The sequence below is a fragment of the Coregonus lavaretus genome (genome assembly GCF_964263955.1).
Source record: "Coregonus lavaretus genome assembly, chromosome: 15".
NCBI classification, from domain to species: domain Eukaryota; kingdom Metazoa; phylum Chordata; class Actinopteri; order Salmoniformes; family Salmonidae; genus Coregonus; species Coregonus lavaretus.
The window spans coordinates 36,773,390-36,795,936 of record NC_140002.1 but is presented as its reverse complement, the minus strand read 5'-3'; positions in this window follow the sequence as shown (position 1 = coordinate 36,795,936).

The window sequence follows — 22,547 nt, the reverse complement described above, 5'->3', positions numbered from 1 at the left end:
CTCAGCCCTTTTTCCCAAACATTTACAGTGTGTTCAAAAATAAACATTTTATGTTTGACGGTAGTTTATGGTTGTCGTGTAGTTTTTGTTCTCACTGTTCCATGTCACGATTCTAATTTGCATGAATTATGTTACGGGTCTCTTGTCCATCCACCCTAGACGTTTAAAGCCACGGGGTTCGTAACAGGGTACTATGGTGTGAGGGGTACTTTGCTGGTGACACTATCTGTGATTTATTTAGAATTCAAGGCATACTTAACCAGCATGGCTACCACAGCATTCTGCAGCGATACGCCATCCCATCTGGTTTGGGCTTAGTGGGACTATCATTTGTTTTTCAACAGGACAATGACCCAACACACCTCCAGGCTGTTTAAGGGCTATTTTACCAAGAAGCAGAGTGATGGAGTGCTGCGTCAGATGACCTGGCCTCCACAATACGCCGACCTCAACCAAATTGAGATGGTTTGGAATGAGTCGGACCGCAGAGTGAAGGAAAAGCAGCCAACTAGTGCTCAGCATATGTGGGGACTCCTTAAAGACTGTTGGAAAAGAGAGAATGCCAAGAGTGTGCAAAGCTGTCATCAAGGCAAAGGGTGGCTATTTGAAGAATGTCACGCCCTCCCTTAAGGAACTCTTGTATGTTGAGTCAGGGTGTGGAGATATATGTTATTATTTCTATGTTTACATTCTAGGTATTGTGTTTCTATGTTTGGCCGGGTGTGATTCCCAATCAGAGGCAGCTGTCGCTCATTGTCTCTGATTGGGGATCATACTTAAGTAGCTGGTTTGCAATATGTTTGTGCGATCTTGTTCCGTGTATAGGCTTGTATTGTGTTTAGCCTGAGGACTTCACGTTACGTTGTTTTGTTCGTGTGTTTATTTTGATAAATAAACATGTATGCATTTCACGCTGCGCCTTGGTCTGACCTGTCCTTCAACGTCCGTGAAAAATAATCTCAAATATATTTTCATTTCTTTAACACTTTTTTAGTTACTACATGATTCCATATGTGTTATTTCATAGTTTTGATGTCTTCACTATTATTCTACAATGTAGAAAAACCCTTGAATGAGTAGGTGTTCTAAAACTTTTGACCGGTAGTGTGTATTTTGAATCAATGGTTGTGTAGTGAGAGATGTTTACAATCCAAATGAATGCACAATGACAGATTTTGAATGAAATACTGGCTGCGTTACAATTGTGACCAGTTTGTAGTTTTGTACTAAGACTTGTGAAAATGTACCAAAGCTATCTATTTTTTTGCATTGGATGCATCTCAATCCGCAATTCTGCGGTGAAAGGTGGTAGAGGTAGAGCGGTGTTTGTCAGACCATGAGACATCCCGATAATCTGTCTTCTCGCGAAAACTTCACTAGCGTCCGAACGGTAGTGTTCTCCGTTTTGCTCTACGACCCCCACTAGTGTCATGGAACTTCTCTGAAGGTAACCAGTACTGGTTTAAAAAAACGAATGGAATTATGAAGGTAGTTTTGTGCTTACCCAAAAAAAGGGGTTAAATGTGTAAAAATACAAATAAAATAAATAAATATACAGTTGAAGTCGGAAGTTTACATACACCTTAGCCAAATACATTTAAACTCAGTTTTTCACATTCCTGACATTTAATCCTAGTAAAAATTCCCTGTCTTAGGTCAGGTAGGATCACCACTTTATTTTAAGAATGTGAAATATATCATTATATTAGTAGAGAGAATTATTTATTTAAGCTTTTATTTTGTTCATCACATTCCCAGTGGGTCAGAAGTTTACATACACTCAATTAGTATTTGGTAGCATTGCCTTTAAATTGTTTAACTTGGGTCAAACGTTTCGGGTAGCCTTCCACAAGCTTCCCACAATAAGTTGGGTGACTTTTGGCCCATTCCTCCTGACAGAGCTGGTGTAACTGAATCAGGTTTTTAGGCTTCCTTGCTCGCACACGCTTTTTCAGTTCTGCCCACACATTTTCTATAGGATTGAGGTCAGGGCTTTGTGATGGCCACTCCAATACCTTGACTTTGTTGTCCTTAAGCCATTTTGCCACAACTTTGGAAGTATGCTTGGGGTCATTGTCCATTTGGAAGACCCATTTGCGACCAAGCTTTAACTTCCTGACTGATGTCTTGAGATGTTGCTTCAATATATCCACATCATTTTCCTTCCTCATGATGCCATCTATTTTGTGAAGTGCACCAGTCCCTCCTGCAGCAAAGCACCCCCACAGCATGATGCTGCCACCCCCTGTGCTTCACAGTTGGGATGGTGTTCTTCGGCTTGCAAGCCACCCCCTTTTCCTCCAAACATAACGATGGTCATTATGGCCAAACAGTTCTATTTTTGTTTCATCAGACCAGAGGACATTCCTCCAAAAAGTACGATCTTTGTCCCCATGTACAGTTACAAACCGTAGTCTGGCTTTTTTATGGCGGTTGTCACACCCTGGCTCTGGGACTCTATATGTTGAGCCAGGGTGTGTTCATTCTATGTGTTGTATTTCTATGTTGGGAGTTCTAGTTGTGTTTATTTCTATGTTGGCTGGAGTGACTCCCAATCAGAGGCAACGAGTGTCAGCTGTGGCTGGTTGTCTCTGATTGGGAGCCATATTTAAACTGTCTGTTTTTCCCTTTGTGTTTGTGGGTTCTTGTTCCGTGTTGGTCTATGTTACCTAGGACGTTACGAGTCGTTTGTTGTTTATGTTGACTGTCCGTGTTTATCGCTAATGATAAATAAACATGTTCGTTCATCACGCTGCACCTTGGTCCTCCACTCACTCTCTTAACGACGATCGTGACAGAAGAACCCACCATACAAGGACCAAGCAGCGTGTCCAGGAGCAGGCAGACTGGACATGGGAGGAAGCGCCGGGAAAGGAGATGGAGAGGTTGGCGATGGCCCAGGTGGGCAAATCGTGGTCCTGGGAGGACATGCTCGGGGGCAAAGGGCCATGGGCTAGGATTAAGGCCCTGGCGAGAGAGGAGCAGCGGCGTCAGCAGTGTCATCGTCGGACGGACGAGAGGCAACCCCAAAAAAAAATTTTGGGGGGGCACACGGCATGGGCGGCTGGGCAGCAGGAGGCTGCCACAGGGCGATTTGGGAGTTTTGGAGAGGAGGCCACCGGGTTTGGGGGGCCAGAAGGCAGGTTGGCGGAGCCTGGATGGAGAGCGGAACCAACTTCCCGTACTCAGGCATGGCAGCATGGGACTGGGCAGGTTCCGCGGTATGCGGAGCGGCGTTCTGTGCCACGAGTGGTCCGGCATAGTCCTGTACGTCCTGTGCGAGCACCCCGCACGTGTCGTGCGAAGGTGGGTATGCAGACAGGACGGAGTGTGCCGGCTCAGCGCTCGTGGTCTCCAATGCCTCTCCTCGGTCCCGGATATCCTGCGCCAGTGTCACGTGCTGTTATGCCAGTACGGGTACACAGCCCTGTGCGTCCTGTGCGGATGCCTCACACAGAGTGTGTGAAGATAGGCATTCAGCCAGGACGGGTTGTGGCCGCACTTCACTCCAGGTCTCCTATCCGTCTCCACAGCCCGGCCCGGCCTGTTCCGGCCCCTCGCACCAAGCCTACGGTGTGCGTCGCCAGCCCGGTCCGGCCTGTTCCTGCCCCTCGCACCAAGCCTACGGTGCGCGTCGCCAGCCCGGCCCGGCCTGTTCCTGCCACTCGCACCAAGCCTACGGTGCGCGGCGCCAGCCCGGCCTGTTCCTGCCCCTCGCACCAAGCCTACGGTGCTCGTCGCCAGCCCGGCCCGGCCTGTTCCTGCCACTCGCACCAAGTCTACAGTGCACGTCGCCAGCCCGGCCCGGCCTGTTCCTGCCACTCGCACCAAGTCTACGGTGCGCGTCGCCAGCCCAGCCCGGCCTGTTCCTGCCACTCGCACCAAGCCAGGGGTGCGAGTCGTCAGCCTGGTCCAGCCCGTTCCTGCCACTCGCACCAAGCCAGGGGTGCGAGTCGTCAGCCTGGTCCAGCCCGTTCCTGCCACTCGCACCAAGCCAGGGGTGCGAGTCGTCAGCCTGGTAAGGCCCGTCGCTGCTCCACGCACCAAGCCAGGGGTGCGCATCGTCAGCCCGGTCCGGTCCGTTCCTGCTCCACGCACCAAGCCAGGGGTGCGTATCGTCAGCCCGGTCCGGCCCGTTGCTGCTCCACGCACCAAGCCAGGGGTGCGCATCGTCAGCCCGGTCCGGTCCGTTCCTGCCTCACGCACCAAGCCAGGGGTGCGCGTCGTCAGTCCGGCACAACCCGTGCCTGGGTCACCGGTGCCTAATCAGGTACCGGTCAACTGCTCCACAACGGAGCTGAAGCTATCCGCTCCTACTACGTCCAGTTCAGCTCCAGCCAGCGGGGCCAGACCGGACCAGGGGCGCTATGGGGGGATTATTGGAGGGTGGTGGGCAAGCCCAGAGCCAGAACCGCCGCCGATGAGGAATGCCCACCCAGCCCTCCCCTGTTTTGTTCTAGTTGAGGCGCAGTCGCAGTCCGCGCCTTTAGGGGGGGGTACTGTCACACCCTGGCTCTGGGACTCTATATGTTGAGCCAGGGTGTGTTCATTCTATGTGTTGTATTTCTATGTTGGGAGTTCTAGTTGTGTTTATTTCTATGTTGGCTGGAGTGACTCCCAATCAGAGGCAACGAGTGTCAGCTGTGGCTGGTTGTCTCTGATTGGGAGCCATATTTAAACTGTCTGTTTTTCCCTTTGTGTTTGTGGGTTCTTGTTCCGTGTTGGTCTATGTTACCTAGGACGTTACGAGTCGTTTGTTGTTTTTGTTGACTGTCCGTGTTTATCGCTAATGATAAATAAACATGTTCGTTCATCACGCTGCACCTTGGTCCTCCACTCACTCTCTTAACGACGATCGTGACAGCGGTTTTGGAGCAGTGGCTTTTTCCTTGCTGTGTGGCCTTTCAGGCTATGTCGATATAGGACTCGTTTTACTGTGGATATAGATACTTTTGTACCGGTTTCCTCCAGCATCTTCACAAGGTCCTTTGCTGTTGTTCTGGGATTGATTTGCACTTTTCACACCAAAGTACGTTCATATCCAGGAGACAGAACAAGTCTCCTTCCTGAGCAGTATGATGGCTGCGTGGTCCCCTGGTGTTTATACTTGTGTACTATTGTTTGTACAGTTGAACGTGGTACCTTCAGGCATTTGGAAATTGCTCCCAAGGATGAACCAGACTTGTGGAGGTCTACAATTATTTTTCTGAGGTCTTGGCTGATTTCTTTTGATTTTCCCATGATGTCATGCAAAGAGGCACTGAGTTTGAAGGTAGGCCTTGAAATACATCCACGTGTACACCTCCAACTGATGATGTCAATTAGCCTATCAGAAGCTTCTAAAGCCATGACATCATTTTCTGGAATTTTCCAAGCTGTTTAAAGGCACAGTCAACTTTGTGTATGTAAACTTCTGACCCACTGGAATTGTGATACATTGAATTATAAGTGAAATAATCTGTAAACAATTGTTTGAAAAATTACTTGTGTCATGCACAAAGTAGATGTCCTAACCGACTTGCCAAAACTATAGTTTGTTAACAAGAAATGTGTGGAGTGGTTGAAAAATGAGTTTTAATGACTCCAACCTAAGTGTATGTAAACTTCCGACTTCAACTGTATATATTTCCTCAGTTTTCTTATCTCCTAGATTTAGTACAGACACTTCAAAACCTTGTTTCTTATGATTTATTTTTGGAAAGTCCTTCATGCCATTCATAAATGTGTTACTCAAGGCATTTCTATGGGCTATAGTAGTAAAGGCCAAAATATATTTTATAAAATATATTTGTTTTTGTTTTTTTTTAAACCTAAAGGGATCCTAAAATTCAAAATCAAATAGCTAAATTATTCATAGTATGACAATCTTAAAACAATTCCATATGTCAGTTTAGCAACCCCCCTCCCCTAACGTCTTTGTCACGATCGTTGGTTAGAGAGGACCAAGGCGCAGCGTGCGATACGAACATGACTTTATTTACTTAAAGTACTCAATGCAAAACAACAAACAAAGACGAATTGTGAAGTCCTCAGTTACAATGACTGATACGGAACAAAAACCCACAACACTAAGGGGAACACTGACAGTTTAAATATGGCTCCCAATCAGAGATAACGAGCCGACAGCTGACACTCGTTACCACTGATTGGGAGTCACACGACCAAACAAGGAAACACAACCAAATACAACACAACCAATACCAAACACAACCAAATGAACACACCCTGGCTCAAATACACAGTCCCGGAGCCAGAGCGTGACAGTACCCCCCCCTAAAGGCGCGGACTCCGACCGCGCCTACACCCCAAATAGGGGAGGGCTGGGTGGGTGTTGCTCCTCGGAGGCGGCTCCGGCTCCGGGCTTGACCACCACCCTTCTTCAATCCCCCCGTAGCGCCCCCGGTCCGATCTGACCCAGCTGGTAGGATCTGGACTGACGACGCGCACCCCTGGCTTGGCGCGTGAGGCAGGGACGAGCTGAACCAGGCTGACGACTCGTACCCCTGGCTTGGTGCGAGTAGCAGGAACGGGCTGGACCAGGCTGACGACTCGCACCCTTGACTTGGTGCGAGTAGCAGGAACGGGCTGGACCAGGCCGACGACGCACACCGTAGGCTTTGTGCGTAGAGCAGGGACAGGCCGGGCTGGGCTGGCGACGCACACCGTAGGCTTTGTGCGTGGAGCAGGAACAGGCCGGGTCGGGCTGGCGACGCACCCCGTAGGCTTTGTGCGTGGAGCAGGAACAGGCCGGGCTGGGCTGGCGACGCGCACCACAGACTCGGTGCGGAGCGCAGGAACAGGGCCGGGCTGGGCTGTCGACGCACACCGTAGGTTTGGTGCGGGGAGCAGGAATAGACCGGACCGTACTGGGGACACACACCACTGGCTCTACACCGGGATCTGGAACGGGCCGGACCGGACTGGCAACACCCGCCAGTACCTCTCGCCGTGCCTCTACTCCTTCCATCCCCTCTTCTACCAGTGGCCCCCGTAACCTGGCGGCCTCCTCTGCAACCCCGCTGGACCGCTCCATAGCGGCCTCCTGCTGCCCCGATGTCGTGAGCCCCCCCCTAAAAATTTTCTGGGGGTCTCTCCTCCCCGTGGACCAGGCCTCCAACATTCTCTCCCACCTCTCGCTCCTCTGTCTCCAACCCTCTTCACTCAGCTCCTCCATGGGCTTGACCCAGTCGAAGCTGCCACAGAGATCAATTAGCGATGGCTCCTGGACACGCTGCTTGGTCTGGTCTTGGTGGGTTTTTCTGTCACGATCGTTGGTTAGAGAGGACCAAGGCGCAGCGTGCGATACGAACATGACTTTATTTACTTAAAGTACTCAATGCAAAACAACAAACAAAGACGAATCGTGAAGTCCTCAGTTACAATGACTGATACGGAACAAAAACCCACAACACTAAGGTGAACACTGACAGTTTAAATATGGCTCCCAATCAGAGATAACGAGCCGACAGCTGACACTCGTTACCACTGATTGGGAGTCACACGACCAAACAAGGAAACACAACCAAATACAACACAACCAATACCAAACACAACCAAATGAACACACCCTGGCTCAAATACACAGTCCCGGAGCCAGAGCGTGACAGTCTTAGACTCTAAAGTACTATTTAGCTGTTTTACTTTGAATTTCCTTGTACATTGTGTTTAAATTAAATAAACCGAAACTAAAGGTATATTACCATATATTTGTCAAAATATATTTTTTAACTGTATGCAGGATGTATCATTATGCATGATGAAATTGACAAGCTACCAAATTACTAACAGGGAAGTAACCATTTGCTTATGGCTTTGCATGCCATACAGTACATGTCATTGATGGGTCCATCCAGTCAAGTAACATACTCCAACAGTGTCATCAGATGGGCAACATGATATACTACACATCTAAATAAATAAAAAATGGGATAGACAGCATTTCCCATACAGTAAATCGACTATATGAGCTAAGCGACCCATCTCTTCTCTTTCTCCTCGCGCTCTTAATGCAAGCTCTAATAATGTATTCGTCTGAGGGCGTGTTGGAAAGAGATACATTCCTAGTGCATTTAACACTGTTAAACTATTATCAATGTTTACCACCTCATTCTAGCAGTAGGGCGGCTGTCCAATCAATTGGTCCCTGACCATCCAGGGTGATTTCTCCTACTGTGTAATTCTGTAGAGTGCTCTTTGTCTGAGGGCCTTCACTATGCTGATGGAGTCCCCCCCCCCCATCCACATCCCCTTGACGCCACCGCTTTGCTCTGGCAATGCCTTGCTAATGTTAATGCGAGTGGCTGAACATCGGTCTGCCCATATGAACATACTGTATTTCACAGTGTTGATGTGATGCAAATGCTCTGTACGGGTGAGGTCGGATGAGGTCGTCGGGTAAGCTTGGCTTTATACATAGTTTGGGCTTTGTCGAGTAAGGCTAAAACTATGTATTTAGATTGTAGTTAGGTATTGTAGGAAGTTATCGTGGGTTGTTGTATGTAATTATTGTAGGTTAGTATTGTATTCGGCTGAGCACGAAGCTAGCTGTATTCGGCTGAAGCTAGAAGCTAGCTGGCTGACCCACCACCTGGACTAGCTGGCGGATAGCTACTGGCAACTATTAGCAACGGTATAATTGTTTCACGCCTGAGAGTGCCTGTAATTACGCCAGCTGGCTGCCTACAATAGTTACATACAATAATTGCCTACCATTCAGCTGTTTTCTACCATTCAGCTGTTTTCTAACCTCATTGTCTGAACCGTTAACGCTAACTGGTAAACAATAGCTCGACCGAGCGAGCAGACGCGAACTGGCTGAGTCAATTCAGTGACTAGCTTTGCACTTGGCTAGCTAACAGTAGCTGCTAGGGGTAAGTCATAACCTACATATGTATTTAGATTGTAGTTAGGTATTGTTGGTGGTTATCGTGGGTTGTTGTATGTAATTATTGTAGGTTAGTATTGTATTCGGCGGCGCCGGGGGTAGCACGAAGCTAGCTGGCTAACCCTCCACCTGGACTAGCTGGCGAGTAGCAATTAGCAACGGTATAGTTATTTCACGCCTGGGAGTGCCTGTGGTTACGCCAGCTGGCTGCCTACAATGATTACATACAATAATTGCCTACCATTCAGCTGTTTTCTAACCTCATGTCTGAACCGTTAACGTTAGGTAGCAAGTGGCTACTGTGCTTGAAATTTAGCTAGCTTGTTGCTACCTGGATAGCTACTAGTAAACAATAGCTGGAACGACCTAGCGAACAGACGCGAACTGGCTGAGTCAATTCAGTGGCTAGCTTTGCACTTGGCTAGCTAACAGTAGCTGCTAGGGGTAAGTCATAACCTACATTTGTGTTTTGTTTTTTACATATTGATAGCCCGAGTCGTTCAGGGAATTCGGGACATGGGTGACTAGTTAACGTTAGTTTGGCTCTCTCTGTGTGTTCGTGCCGTTCGTGCTGCGCCTAGTTAGCTAGCTGAGTTAGTCTATTCATAGAAAACATTGAACCGCTGTAGTTTACAACAATTATAGTTTCTGAGGTGGAAGTTGGGAGAGTTATATTTGGGAGTTGTGGTGAGGGAGGCCCGCTCTCTCCTTTCCCAGATGTTTAGTTCATTTCATTCCGATCTCCTCTGCATTATTGTAGCCATTTGCTGCAGCCTGTCAACTATGCCTCTGCCTATCCCTGTTCTCTCCTCTCCGCACAGGCTACACAAACGCCTCACACCGCGTGGCTGCTGCCTCTCTAACCTGGTGGTCCCTGCACGCACCACTCACCTGGAGTTCCAGGTCTCTGGCAGCCTCTGGAACTGCCGTTCTGCTGCCAACAAGGCAGACTTCATCCCAGCCTATGCTACCCTCCGATCCCTCGACTTCTTGGCGCTGACGGAAACATGGATTACCACTGAAAACACTGATACTCCTACTGCTCTCTCCTCGTCTGACCATGTGTTCTCGCATACCCCGAGAGCATCTGGTCAGCGGGGTGGTGGCACAGGAATTCTCATATCTCCCAAGTGGACATTCTCAATTTTTCCCCTAACCCATCTGTCTATCTCCTCATTTGAATTCCATGCTGTCACAGTCACTAGCCCATTTAAGCTTAATATCCTTGTCATCTATCGCCCTCCAGGTTCCCTTGGAGAGTTCATCAATGAGCTTGACGCCTTGATAAGCTCCTTTCCTGAGGATGGCTCACCCCTCACAGTTTTGGGGGATTTCAACCTCCCTACGTCTACATTTGACTCATTTCTCTCTGCCTCCTTCTTTCCACTCCTCTCCTCTTTTGACCTCACCCTCTCACCGTCCCCCCCTACTCACAAGGCAGGCAATACGCTTGACCTCATCTTTACTAGATGCTGCTCCTCTACTAATCTCACTGCAACTCCCCTCCATGTCTCCGACCACTACTTTGTATCCTTTTCTCTCTCGCTCTCCTCCAACACTACTCACTCTGCCCCTCCACAGATGGTAATGCGCCGCCGCAACCTTCGCTCTCTCTCTCCCACTACTCTCTCCTCTTCCATCCTATCATCTCTTCCCTCTGCTCAATCCTTCTCCCTCCAATCTCCTGATTCTGCCTCCTCAACCCTCCTCTCCCCCCTTTCTGCATCCTTTGACTCTCTGTGTCCCCTATCCTCCCGGCCGGCTCGGTCCTCCCCTCCAGCTCCGTGGCTTGATGACTCATTGCGAGCTCACAGAACAGAGCTCCGGGCAGCGGAGCGGAAATGGAAGAAAACTAAACTCCCTGCCGACCTGGCATCTTTTCACTCCCTCCTCTCTACATTTTCTTCATCTGTTTCTGCTGCTAAGGCCACTTTCTACCACTCTAAATTCCAAGCATCTGCCTCTAACCCTAGGAAGCTCTTTGCCACATTCTCCTCCCTGCTGAATCATCCCCCCCCCCCCCCTCCCTCTCTGTGGATGACTTCGTCAACCACTTTGAAAAGAAGGTTGACGACATCCGATCCTCGTTTGTTAAGTCTAATGACACTGCTGGTCCTGCTCACACTGCCCTACCCTATGCTTTGACTTCTTTCTCCCCTCTCTCTCCAGATAAAATCTTGCGACTTGTGACTGCAGGCCGCCCAACAACCTGCCCGCTTGACCCCATCCCCTCCTCTCTTCTCCAGACCATCTCCGGTGACCTTCTCCCCTACCTCACCTCGCTGATCAACTCATCCTTGACCGCTGGCCATGTCCCTTCCGTCTTCAAGAGAGCGAGAGTTGCACCCCTTCTCAAAAAACCAACACTCGATCCCACTGATGTCAACAACTACAGACCAGTATCCCTTCTTTCTTTTCTTTCCAAAACTATTGAGCGTGCTGTCTTTAGCCAACTCTCTTGCTATCTCTCTCAGAATGACCTTCTTGATCCAAACCAGTCAGGTTTCAGGACTGGTCATTCAACTGAGACTGCTCTTCTCTGTGTCACGGAGGCTCTCCGCACTGCTAAAGCTAACTCTCTCTCCTCTGCTCTTGTCCTTCTAGACCTGTCTGCTGCCTTTGATACTGTGAACCATCAGATCCTCCTCTCCACCCTCTCCGAGCTGGGCATCTCCGGCGCGGCTCACTCCTGGATTGCGTCCTACCTGACCGGTCGCTCCTACCAAGTGGCGTGGCGAGAAGCTGTCTCCGCACCACGTGCTCTCACCACTGGTGTCCCCCAGGGCTCAGTTCTAGGCCCTCTCCTATTCTCCCTATACACCAAGTCACTTGGCTCTGTCATATCCTCACATGGCCTCTCCTATCATTGCTACGCTGACGATACACAACTAATCTTCTCCTTTCCCCCTTCTGATAACCAGGTGGCGAATCGCATCTCTGCATGTCTGGCAGACATATCAGTATGGATGACGGATCACCACCTCAAGCTGAACCTTGGCAAGACGGAGCTGCTCTTCCTCCCGGGGAAGGACTGCCCGTTCCATGATCTCGCCATCACGGTTGACAACTCCGTTGTGTCCTCCTCCCAGAGTGCGAAGAGCCTTGGCATGACCCTGGACAACACCCTGTCGTTCTCCGCTAACATCAAGGCGGTGACCCGATCCTGCAGGTTCATGCTCTACAACATTCGGAGAGTACGACCCTGCCTTACACAGGAAGCGGCACAGGTCCTAATCCAGGCACTTGTCATCTCCCGTCTGGATTACTGCAACTCGCTGTTGGCTGGGCTCCCTGCCTGTGCCATTAAACCCCTACAACTCATCCAGAATGCCGCAGCCTGTCTGGTGTTCAACCTTCCCAAGTTCTCTCACGTCACCCCGCTCCTCCGCACACTCCACTGGCTTCCAGTTGAAGCTCGCATCTGTTACAAGACCATGGTGCTTGCCTATGGAGCTGTGAGGGGAACGGCACCTCCGTACCTTCAGGCTCTGATCAGTCCCTACACCCAAACGAGGGCATTGCGTTCATCCACCTCTGGCCTGCTGGCTCCCCTTCCTCTGCGGAAGCATAGTTCCCGCTCAGCCCAGTCAAAACTGTTCGCTGCTCTGGCACCCCAATGGTGGAACAAGCTCCCTCACGACGCCAAGACAGCGGAGTCACTCACCACCTTCCGGAGACATTTGAAACCCCACCTCTTTAAGGAATACCAGGGATAGGATAAAGTCATCCTTCTTAATAAATTTTAAAAAAGAAAAAGAAAAAAATATATATAAAAAAATATATATGGGAAGTGGTTATCCCACTGGCTATAGGGTGAATGCACCAATTTGTAAGTTGCTCTGGATAAGAGCGTCTGCTAAATGACGTAAATGTAAAAATAAAATAAATGTTAGTGTTGATTCAACTCCCGCCTCTCCAACTCACTGGTACAGCAAACAATGATCATGATTTCATGTAACAGAATCAAATCTTATTGCACCAAAATAATTAAATTGTTGTTTTATATACATGACAACATACATATATTTTAATGTACGGTATACTGTAGTATCGCATAGTCGTTTGTTTATATTCTACACTACAGACACTATCGTATAATATGGCCTCTCCATGGGCGGAGTTGAGTTGAAGTGCAGGTGGAACAGATATCTACTGCGGATGACTGGAGGCACACAGACAGAGACGTACAGCGGTCTGAGCCTTAGAGGACATCAGCGAGGCACATGGAGGCAGACGCCCTGACGTACTGCTGACTTCCTCCCATCCCTCATCTGTAAAATGCCCCTATCACCATTCATTTTTTGGTAAGAGAAAGCAAAGTGTGTGGGAAAAGAATGTCCAGCTTTCAGTGGGCGTTAATAGCTGCTCTCTTTCACTCTGTTCTATTAAAGGCCCAGTTCAGTCAAACACGTGATTTTCCTGTGTTTTATATATATATTTACACACTATGAGGTTGGAATAATACTGTGAAATTGTGAAGATGATGATAATGCCCTTTTCGTGTAAAAGCTGTTTGAAAAGACTGCCCGGGGCCTCCCGAGTGGCGCAGCGGTCTAAGGCTGTGAAATTGTGACCCGGGTTCGATCCCGGGCTGTGTCACAGCTGGCCGTGACCGGGAGACCGATGAAGCGGTGCACAATTGGCCCAGCGTCATCTAGGTTAGGGGAGGGTTTGGCCGGCCGGGATGTCCTTGTCCCATCGCGCTCTAGCGACTCCTTGTGGCGGGCCGGGCGCCTGCATGCTGACTCCGGTCGACAGTTGTACAGTGTTTCCTCCGACACATTGGTGCGGCTGGCTTCCGGGTTAAGCAAGCAGTGTGTCAAGAAGCAGTGCGGCTTGGCAGGGTCATGTTTCGGAGGACGCACGGCTCTCGACCTTTGCCTCTCCTGAGTCCGTACGGGAGTTGCAGCGAAGGGACAAGACTGTAACTACCAATTGGGGAGAAAAAGGGGTAAAAATACAGCCTGTTTTGTAGGGATGAAGTTTTGGCCTGCCTGGTGAGGTAACCATAACTAAAAAATTAAAAAATAAACTACAAGCCACTCATCAGAGATGTTCTCAAAATGTGTATGTTGATTACTTGACGACTTGTGATTACAGATGCCCATTGTGTGACTATGGACAACCAGGACAGAGCAAGACAACTCTCTGCGCAATCGGATCAAATCCTAGCCTAACCGGCCGTTTACACTATACAAGCTGGTCTTGCCTAGCCATGCTAGCCTTGCCCTCAAGCTAGCAAGCAAGCTAGGTAGTGCTACGTATCAACAACCATTGTCAGACAATCCAGTAGGAGTTGGAAGCTATTGTGAGCTTCGATTGGTCACTCGCGTTGCGATATCGTCGATGATTTGAATAAAGTTCAGTTTTCCCCAACTTTAGTCCCGCCCTGTTCAGCTCCCTCGCCCATGCTCGCACCGCTCAACGGCCCCACCCACTCCGCTTTTCTTCCTTTGTATTTGTACTTGTATTTATTATGGATCCCCATTAGCTGCTGCCAGTAAAATTAGGCAGTTATACAAATAATTTTACATTACAATAAATTCACAACAGATTTCACAACACATTAAGAGTGTGACCTCAGCCCCTACTCTACTACCACATATCTACAACACAAAATCCATGTGTACATGTGTGTATAGTGCATATGTTATCGTGTGTTTGTATAATGGACAGCCGTGCTGCCCTGTTCAGAGCCAATTGCAATTTTTCAATCATCAGTCATTTGTATAAGTGCTGTGCTTGTCGAATGTTCTTCCCTATAAGCGTGCAAAAGTTTACTAAGGGTTGGTAACAGGCTGATTGGTCGTCTATTTGAGCCAGTAAAGGGGGCTTTACCATTCTTAGGTAGGAGAATGATTTGCTTCCCTCCAGGCCTGAGGGCACACACTTTCTAGTAGGCTTAAATTGAAGGTACAGCAAATAGGAGTGGCAATATTGTCCGCTATTATCCTCAGTAATTTTCCATCCAAGTTGTCAGCCGTGGCTTGTCATTGTTGATAGATAAGAATAATTATTTCTCACTTTACGGAATTCATAAATTACAATGCTTGTCTTTCAGAATTTGGTCAGATATACTTGGATGCTGGGATGTCATGCCTAAATTTGCTAATCTTGCCAATGAAAAAATAATGAAAGTACTTGGGAATATCAATGGGTTTTTCTGATGCCATCTGATTCAATTCAAAATGTAATTTAAGGTGCTCCAAAGCTTTTTACTATCATCCTTTATGTCATTTATCTTTGTTTTATAGTGTATCCTACTCCCTTATAAATATCTGTGATTTCATTTTTTATTTGTTTTTGTGAGAAATGTGGCCACTTTTTTGAAGGGTGTTGCACTACTCTGATGCAGTAAAACCACGTGCGGTTATTATGTTGGGTTTCCATACAAATCCTTCAATAAAAAAAAGGTTTTTGGTCACTTTCTCATTACAAAAACAGCGATGGTGAGATTCAAATGGTGAAAGTAATGCTACCGCTATTCATGGCTTTATTATGTGTGCCAGTGTCGGCCACATGGGCTACAGAAAAATCGCCATGCATGCATCCAATCTATTTAGTCAGGCAATGTCCACATTATTCTCACATATTTTAGAATGTAATAACAATTTGAATATCAATGCAATGGCAAGGCCTAAAAAATGCATTATTCTTAGTGGTAATGGCTTATTTTTTGTAACACTTTTTGTATGCTTTTGGGGTGGAGGGGGATTCTATATTAGGCCCTATATGTTCAATTACATATATTATACAGTTGTGTAACATTGAGGTCCATAAAAACTACAATGAAGTGCTTGAAAAGTCCCTGAAAGTCCTTGAATTTGACTTGCCAATGTCTGTATGAGCCCTGCTTAAATTATGTACAGTCCTAGGCCTATGTTGTTGTATAGGTGGAGTTATGTGCCAATTTGCATATATTCACTTTTATTCCTCTAAGTACATGTGGAACTGCATGAAAATCCTTTTTTATTTTTGTTTCAAACCATTTTGAAATGTGTATCCCAATGTCACACATTGGCCCCATTATTTATAAAAAGAACCATGTACAGTGCAGTGTCCCTCAGGGCAGTTGCCTTGGGCCGTTACTCTTTTCTATTTTTACAAATTACTTGCCACTGGTCTTACACAAAGCTAGAATGAAATACATCTAAAACTAAAAGCATTGTATTTGGTTCAAAACATTCTCTACGATCTAAACCTCAACTGTTGTACATACAGCACCCGATGTCACAGGAAGGCCAAAAAGACATCAATCACCCGAGCCACTGCCTGTTCACCCCGCTATCATCCAGAAGGCGAGGTCAGTACAGGTGCATCAAAGCTGGGACGGAGAGAATGAAAAACAGCTTATATCTCAAGGCCATCAGACTTTTAAATAACCATCACTAGCACATTAGAGGCTGCTGCTGCCTATTGAAATCACTGGCCACTTTAAGAAATGGAACACTAGTCACTTTAATAATGTTTACATATCTTGCACTACTCATCTCATATGTATATACTGCATTCTATTCTATAATATTCTACTGTATCTTAGTCAATGCCACTCTGTCATTGCTGTCATTGCTTGTCCATATGTATATATTCTTAAATCCCATTCCTTGCTAGTTTTGTGTGTATTGGGTATATGTTGTTAGATATTACTGCACTGTCGGAGCTATAAGCAAAAGCATTTCACTACACCCGCATTTCACTACACCCGCTATAACATCTGCTAAACACGTGTATGTGACAAATTTATTTTATTTTATTTTATTTGACATAAAGGATGTGACCATTGAGCAATTTGAGGAAGCTAAACTCCTAGGTATAACATTGGATGGTAAATGTTCATGGGCAAGTCATATTGACAAAGTTGTTGTGAAGATGGGGATGGGTATGTCTGTTATAAAAAGTTGTTCAGGCTCTGGTCTTGTCCCATCTTGATTACTGTCCGGTAACATGGTCAAGTGCAGCAAAGAAAGACCTATCAAAGCTGCATCTGGCTCAAAACAGAGCAGCACGCTTTGCCCTTACAGAACTATCAACAACATGCATTCCAGTCTTTCCTGATTGAGGATTGACGAGAGATTAACTGCTTCTTTTCTAGTTTTTATGAGAAATACTACTGTGATGAAAATTCCAGATTGTCTGCATAATCAAATAACATTCAGCTCAGACAACCATACATACCCCACTAGACATGCCACCAGGGAGCTCTTCACAGTCCCCAAGTCCAAAACGAATTCACGGCAACGCACAAAAAATGTCCCTTGAATGTTTTCGTACACCTACTGGAGAGCTCTTATAATAATAATAATATGCCATTTAGCAGACACTTTTATCCAAAACGACTTACAGTCATATGCGCATACATTTTTACGTATGGGTGGTCCCGGGGATCGAACCCACTACCCTGGCGTTACAAGCGCCATGCTCTACCAATTGAGCTACAGAGGACCACTCTTCTTTGTCTACACCCATTCAACATTGTTCACACCCTCTTAAGCCAGCCCTACCCATCTTTAAGGATTCACATGTAGGGTCATGTGCTAAACAGTGAGTAGTGTAGTAAAGATTAAGACTAAAAGTGGTAAAACTAGTAGCCTACAATAAGGGAAAATTCCAGGTAAACAGAAAGTGTCCAGATAAAAATATTTTATAAATATTAGATGATGCTTACCCAGACACACTTGTCTAAATTGATGGGTCATGTGAAAGAAATGCTATAACCCCCAGCCACATCTTGCTAAGTGGATGGGTCTCTACAGAAGTTCTAAACGGTACAGCGAAATGGTTACTTGCATAGCAGCAATATCAAAAATAGATTGTGTCAAAAGAAAGAAACAAGAACAAGTGTCAATGCCAGTAGAGAAAGAACAAAATATACAGTATGTAAAATAACAATATCTATAACGATATCAGTGATACTTGTGATAGATGAGGTAGTTACAGTTGAAGTCGGAAGTTTACATACAGTGGGGGAAAAAAGTATTTAGTCAGCCACCAATTGTGCAAGTTCTCCCACTTAAAAAGATGAGAGAGGCCTGTAATTTTCATCATAGGTACACGTCAACTATGACAGACAAATTGAAAAAAAAAATCCAGAAAATCACATTGTAGGATTTTTAATGAATTTATTTGCAAATTATGGTGGAAAATAAGTATTTGGTCACCTACAAACAAGCAAGATTTCTGGCTCTCACAGACCTGTAACTTCTTATTGAAGAGAATCCTCTGTCCTCCACTCGTTACCTGTATTAATGGCACCTGTTTGAACTTGTTATCAGTATAAAAGACACCTGTCCACAACCTCAAACAGTCACACTCCAAACTCCAATATGGCCAAGACCAAAGAGCTGTCAAAGGACACCAGAAAAAAGAAAAGTAGACCTGCACCAGGCTGGGAAGACTGAATCTGCAATAGGTAAGCAGCTTGGTTTGAAGAAATCAAATGTGGGAGCAATTATTAGGAAATGGAAAACATACAAGTCCACTGATAATCTCCCTCGATCTGGGGCTCCACGCAAGATCTCACCCTGTGGGGTCAAAATGATCACAAGAACGGTGAGCAAAAATCCCAGAACCACACGGGGGACCTAGTGAATGACTTGCAGAGAGCTGGGACCAAAGTAACAAAGCCTACCATCAGTAACACACTACGCCGCCAGGGACTCAAATCCTGCAGTGCCAGACGTGTCCCCCTGCTTAAGCCAGTACATATCCAGGCCCGTCTGAAGTTTGCTAGAGTGCATTTGGATGATCCAGAAGAGGATTGGGAGAATGTCATATGGTCAGATGAAACCAAAATTGAACTTTTTGGTAAAACCTCAACTCGTCGTGTTTGGAGGACAAAGAATGCTGAGTTGCATCCAAAGAACACCATACCTACTGTGAAGCATGTGGGTGGAAACATCATGCTTTGGGGCTGTTTTTCTGCAAAGGGACCAGGACGACTGATCCGTGTAAAGGAAAGAATGAGTGGGGCCATGTATCGTGAGATTTTGAGTGAAACCTCCTTCCATCAGCAAAGGCATTGAAGATGAAACGTGGCTGGGTCTTTCAGCATGACAGTGATCCCAAACACACCACCTGGGCAACGAAGGAGTGGCTTCGTAAGAAGCATTTCAAGGTCCTGGAGTGGCCTAGCCAGTCTCCAGATCTCAACCCCATAGAAAATCTTTGGAGGGAGTTGAAAGTCCGTGTTGCCCAGCGACAGCCCCAAAACATCACTGCTCTAGAGGAGATCTGCATGGAGGAATGGGCCAAAATACCAGCAACAGTGTGTGAAAACCTTGTGAAGACTTACAGAAAACGTTTGACCTGTGTCATTGCCAACAAAGGGTATATAACAAAGTATTGAGAAACTTTTGTTATTGACCAAATACTTATTTTCCACCATAATTTGCAAATAAATTCATTAAAAATCCTACAATGTGATTTTCTGGATTATTTTTTCTAATTTTGTCTGTCATAGTTGACGTGTACCTATGATGAAAATTACAGGCCTCTCATCTTTTTAAGTGGGAGAACTTGCACGATAGGTGGCTGACTAAATACTTTTTTTCCCCACTGTACACTTAGGTTGGAGTCATTAAAACTCGTTTTTCAACCACTCCACAAATTTCTTGTTAACAAACTATAGTTTTGGCAAGTCGGTTAGGACATCTACTTTGTGCATGACACAAGTAATTTTTCCAACAATTGTTTACAGACAGATTATTTCACTTATAATTCACTGTATCACAATTCCAGTGGGTCAGAAGTTTACATACACAAAGTTGACTGTGCCTTTAAACAGCTTGGAAAATTCCAGAAAATGATGTCATGGCTTTAGAAGCTTCTGATAGGCTAATTGACATAATTTGAGACAATTGGAGGTGTACCTGTGGATATATTTCAAGGCCTACCTTCAAACTCAGTGCCTCTTTGCTTGACATCATGGGAAAATCAAAAGAAATCAGCCAAGACCTCAGAAAAAAAATGTAGACCTCCACAAGCCTGGTTCATCCTTGGGAGCAATTTCCAAACGCCTGAAGGTACCACGTTCATCTGTACAAACAATAGTACACAAGTATAAACACCATGGGACCACGCAGCCGTCATACCGCTCAGGAAGGAGACGCATTCTGTCTCCTAGAGATGAACGTACTTTGGTGCGAAAAGTGCAAATCAATCCCAGAAAAACAGCAAAGGACCCTGTGAAGATGCTGGAGAAAACAGGTACAAAAGTATCTATATCCATAGTAAAATGTGTCCTATATCGACATAACCTGAAAGGCCACTCAGCAAGGAAGAAGCCACTGCTCCAAAACCGCCATTAAAAAGCCAGACTACGTTTTGCAACTGCACATGGGGACAAAGATCGTACTTTTTGGAGAAATGTCCTCTGGTCTGATGAAACAAAAATAGAACTGTTTGGCCATAATGACCATCGTAATGTTTGGAGGAAAAAGGGGGTAACTTGCAAGCCGAAGAACACCATCCCAACTGTGAAGCACGGGGGTGGCAGCATCATGCTGTGGGGGTGCTTTGCTGCAGGAGGGACTGGTGCACTTCACAAAATAGATGCCATCATGAGGAAGGAAAATGATGTGGATATATTGAAGCAACATCTCAAGACATCAGTCAGGAAGTTAAAGCTTGGTCGCAAATGGGTCTTCCAAATGGACAATGACCCCAAGCATAGTTCCAAAGTTGTGGCAAAATGGCTTAAGGACAACAACATCAAGGTATTGGAGTGGCCATCACAAAGCCCTGACCTCAATCCTATAGAAAATGTGTGGGCAGAACTGAAAAAGCGTGTGCAAACAAGGACGCCTACAAAACCTGACTCAGTAACACCACCTCTGTCAGGAGGAATGGGCCAAAATTCATCCAACTTATTATAGGAAGCTTGTGGAAGGCTACCCAAGTTAAACAATGTAAAGGCAATGCTACCAAATACTAATTGAGTGTATGTAAACTTCTGACCCACTGGGAATGTGATGAAATAAATAAAAGCTGAAAGAAATAATTCTCTCTACTATTATTCGGACATTTCACATTCTTAAAATAAAGTGGTGATCGTAACTGACCTAAAACAGGGCATTTTTACTAGGATTAAATGTCAGGGATTGTGAAAAACTGAGTTTAAATGTATTTGGCTAAGGTGTATGTTAACTTCCGACTTCAACTGTATATACATGTTTGTTTTGGGCTTCGTCCCTGTCATTTTCCATGACATACCTTATGTTGGGTGTAGAGTAATAAAAATACCTTTTACGCATTCCTGCGTCTGTCTTCTATCAGTATACAACATGACAATAACGGCAGTTCCATTTACTCCTTTCTCTACCAAGATGGCCTCCGTTCTCTTCTATCTCCCCACAGCTGTGCCCTTGGAAGATAGTAAAAGAACAGGATGGGCTGAAGAACTGTGGTCACTTCTCAGAGGCTCTTTGTCTTATGCCGTGTGAGCAGGTTACTCAGAAGCAAAGAGAAATTCAAACAATACAGGTCTATCTGTTCCTCAAGTTTATCTCTATCTGATGTCCTTGACTACGCGCCTAGACCAGCTGCAGGGAGTGAACGTGGAAGAGACGAACCCTTCTTTCTCAGAAGCACAGCATTTGCACTAAAGAAATGTCTCTACTATTGTTAAGCATATTCATTGTTAACTATTAATATTAAACAAATCAGGTAAATACGTGATTTTTATCTCACTTTCCCTATTAGAATATTCACTCTTCTATAAAATAATATGACAAATTCACCCCATATGTAAAGATAAAAATTGAAAAATTGAAACCTTCCAGATGTAACATATGACATGTATATCATCCGTATGAGGAACCTCCCATTGGGTTACTGAGTTTCAAACCTTTTCCCACATCAACAACTCATTTTAACAGAAACACAAAAGTAAAGGTTAAGATATATTGTAAGATTCACACTCATGATTCATCAGCACAGATAGGACAGTCGTCCCTCTGACAGTGGGCACAGTGACATGGATCGGCATGGTGGAAATGCCCATCAGTTCCCTTGGCCCACCCCTTACTACACCAATGACAGAGACCCCCCTCTAGGCACTTTGCAAACTAAGTGTGGAACATGAGCTCCACATCTGGGTCCCCATGCTCAGGATTGGGGCCCTCACCATCAGAGATGTAGTCAGGAATAGGGAATAGGTCAGGGAAATCATTCATATACTGTGAACCCTCTCGATCTGCAGTGTCCAGTGAGGATACTTCACTGGGTTCACCTGATTGTCGTCCATCAATATCATATTCTTCACAATCATCAAGCGGAGGCATAGTCAGTGTATTTGGTCCTAAAACTGTACCAACCCATCGCACCAAAACAGCTTTCATGCATGTTATTGCTATAGTGCAGGCACAGAACATGAGGCATAAAACAATCCCAACTGGAAGGAGGATTTGGAGGAGCATAGTTCCCCACGGGCCTAATGTATCATAGAACCATGATGTTGCCGAAGTACCCACACTGTCAGAGGGGGCAAATGAGTGCACCAGTACCTAAAGCCCATCCATTAATGCTGTTAAGTTATCATGTGGGTCAGGCAACAGAGTACAGCATATCCCTCCTGTGAGATTTAACGCACCACATACCCCACCTTGTCTTGCCAATATGTAATCAAGTGCCATTTGATGCTGCAACAACATAATTCGGTGGTTCT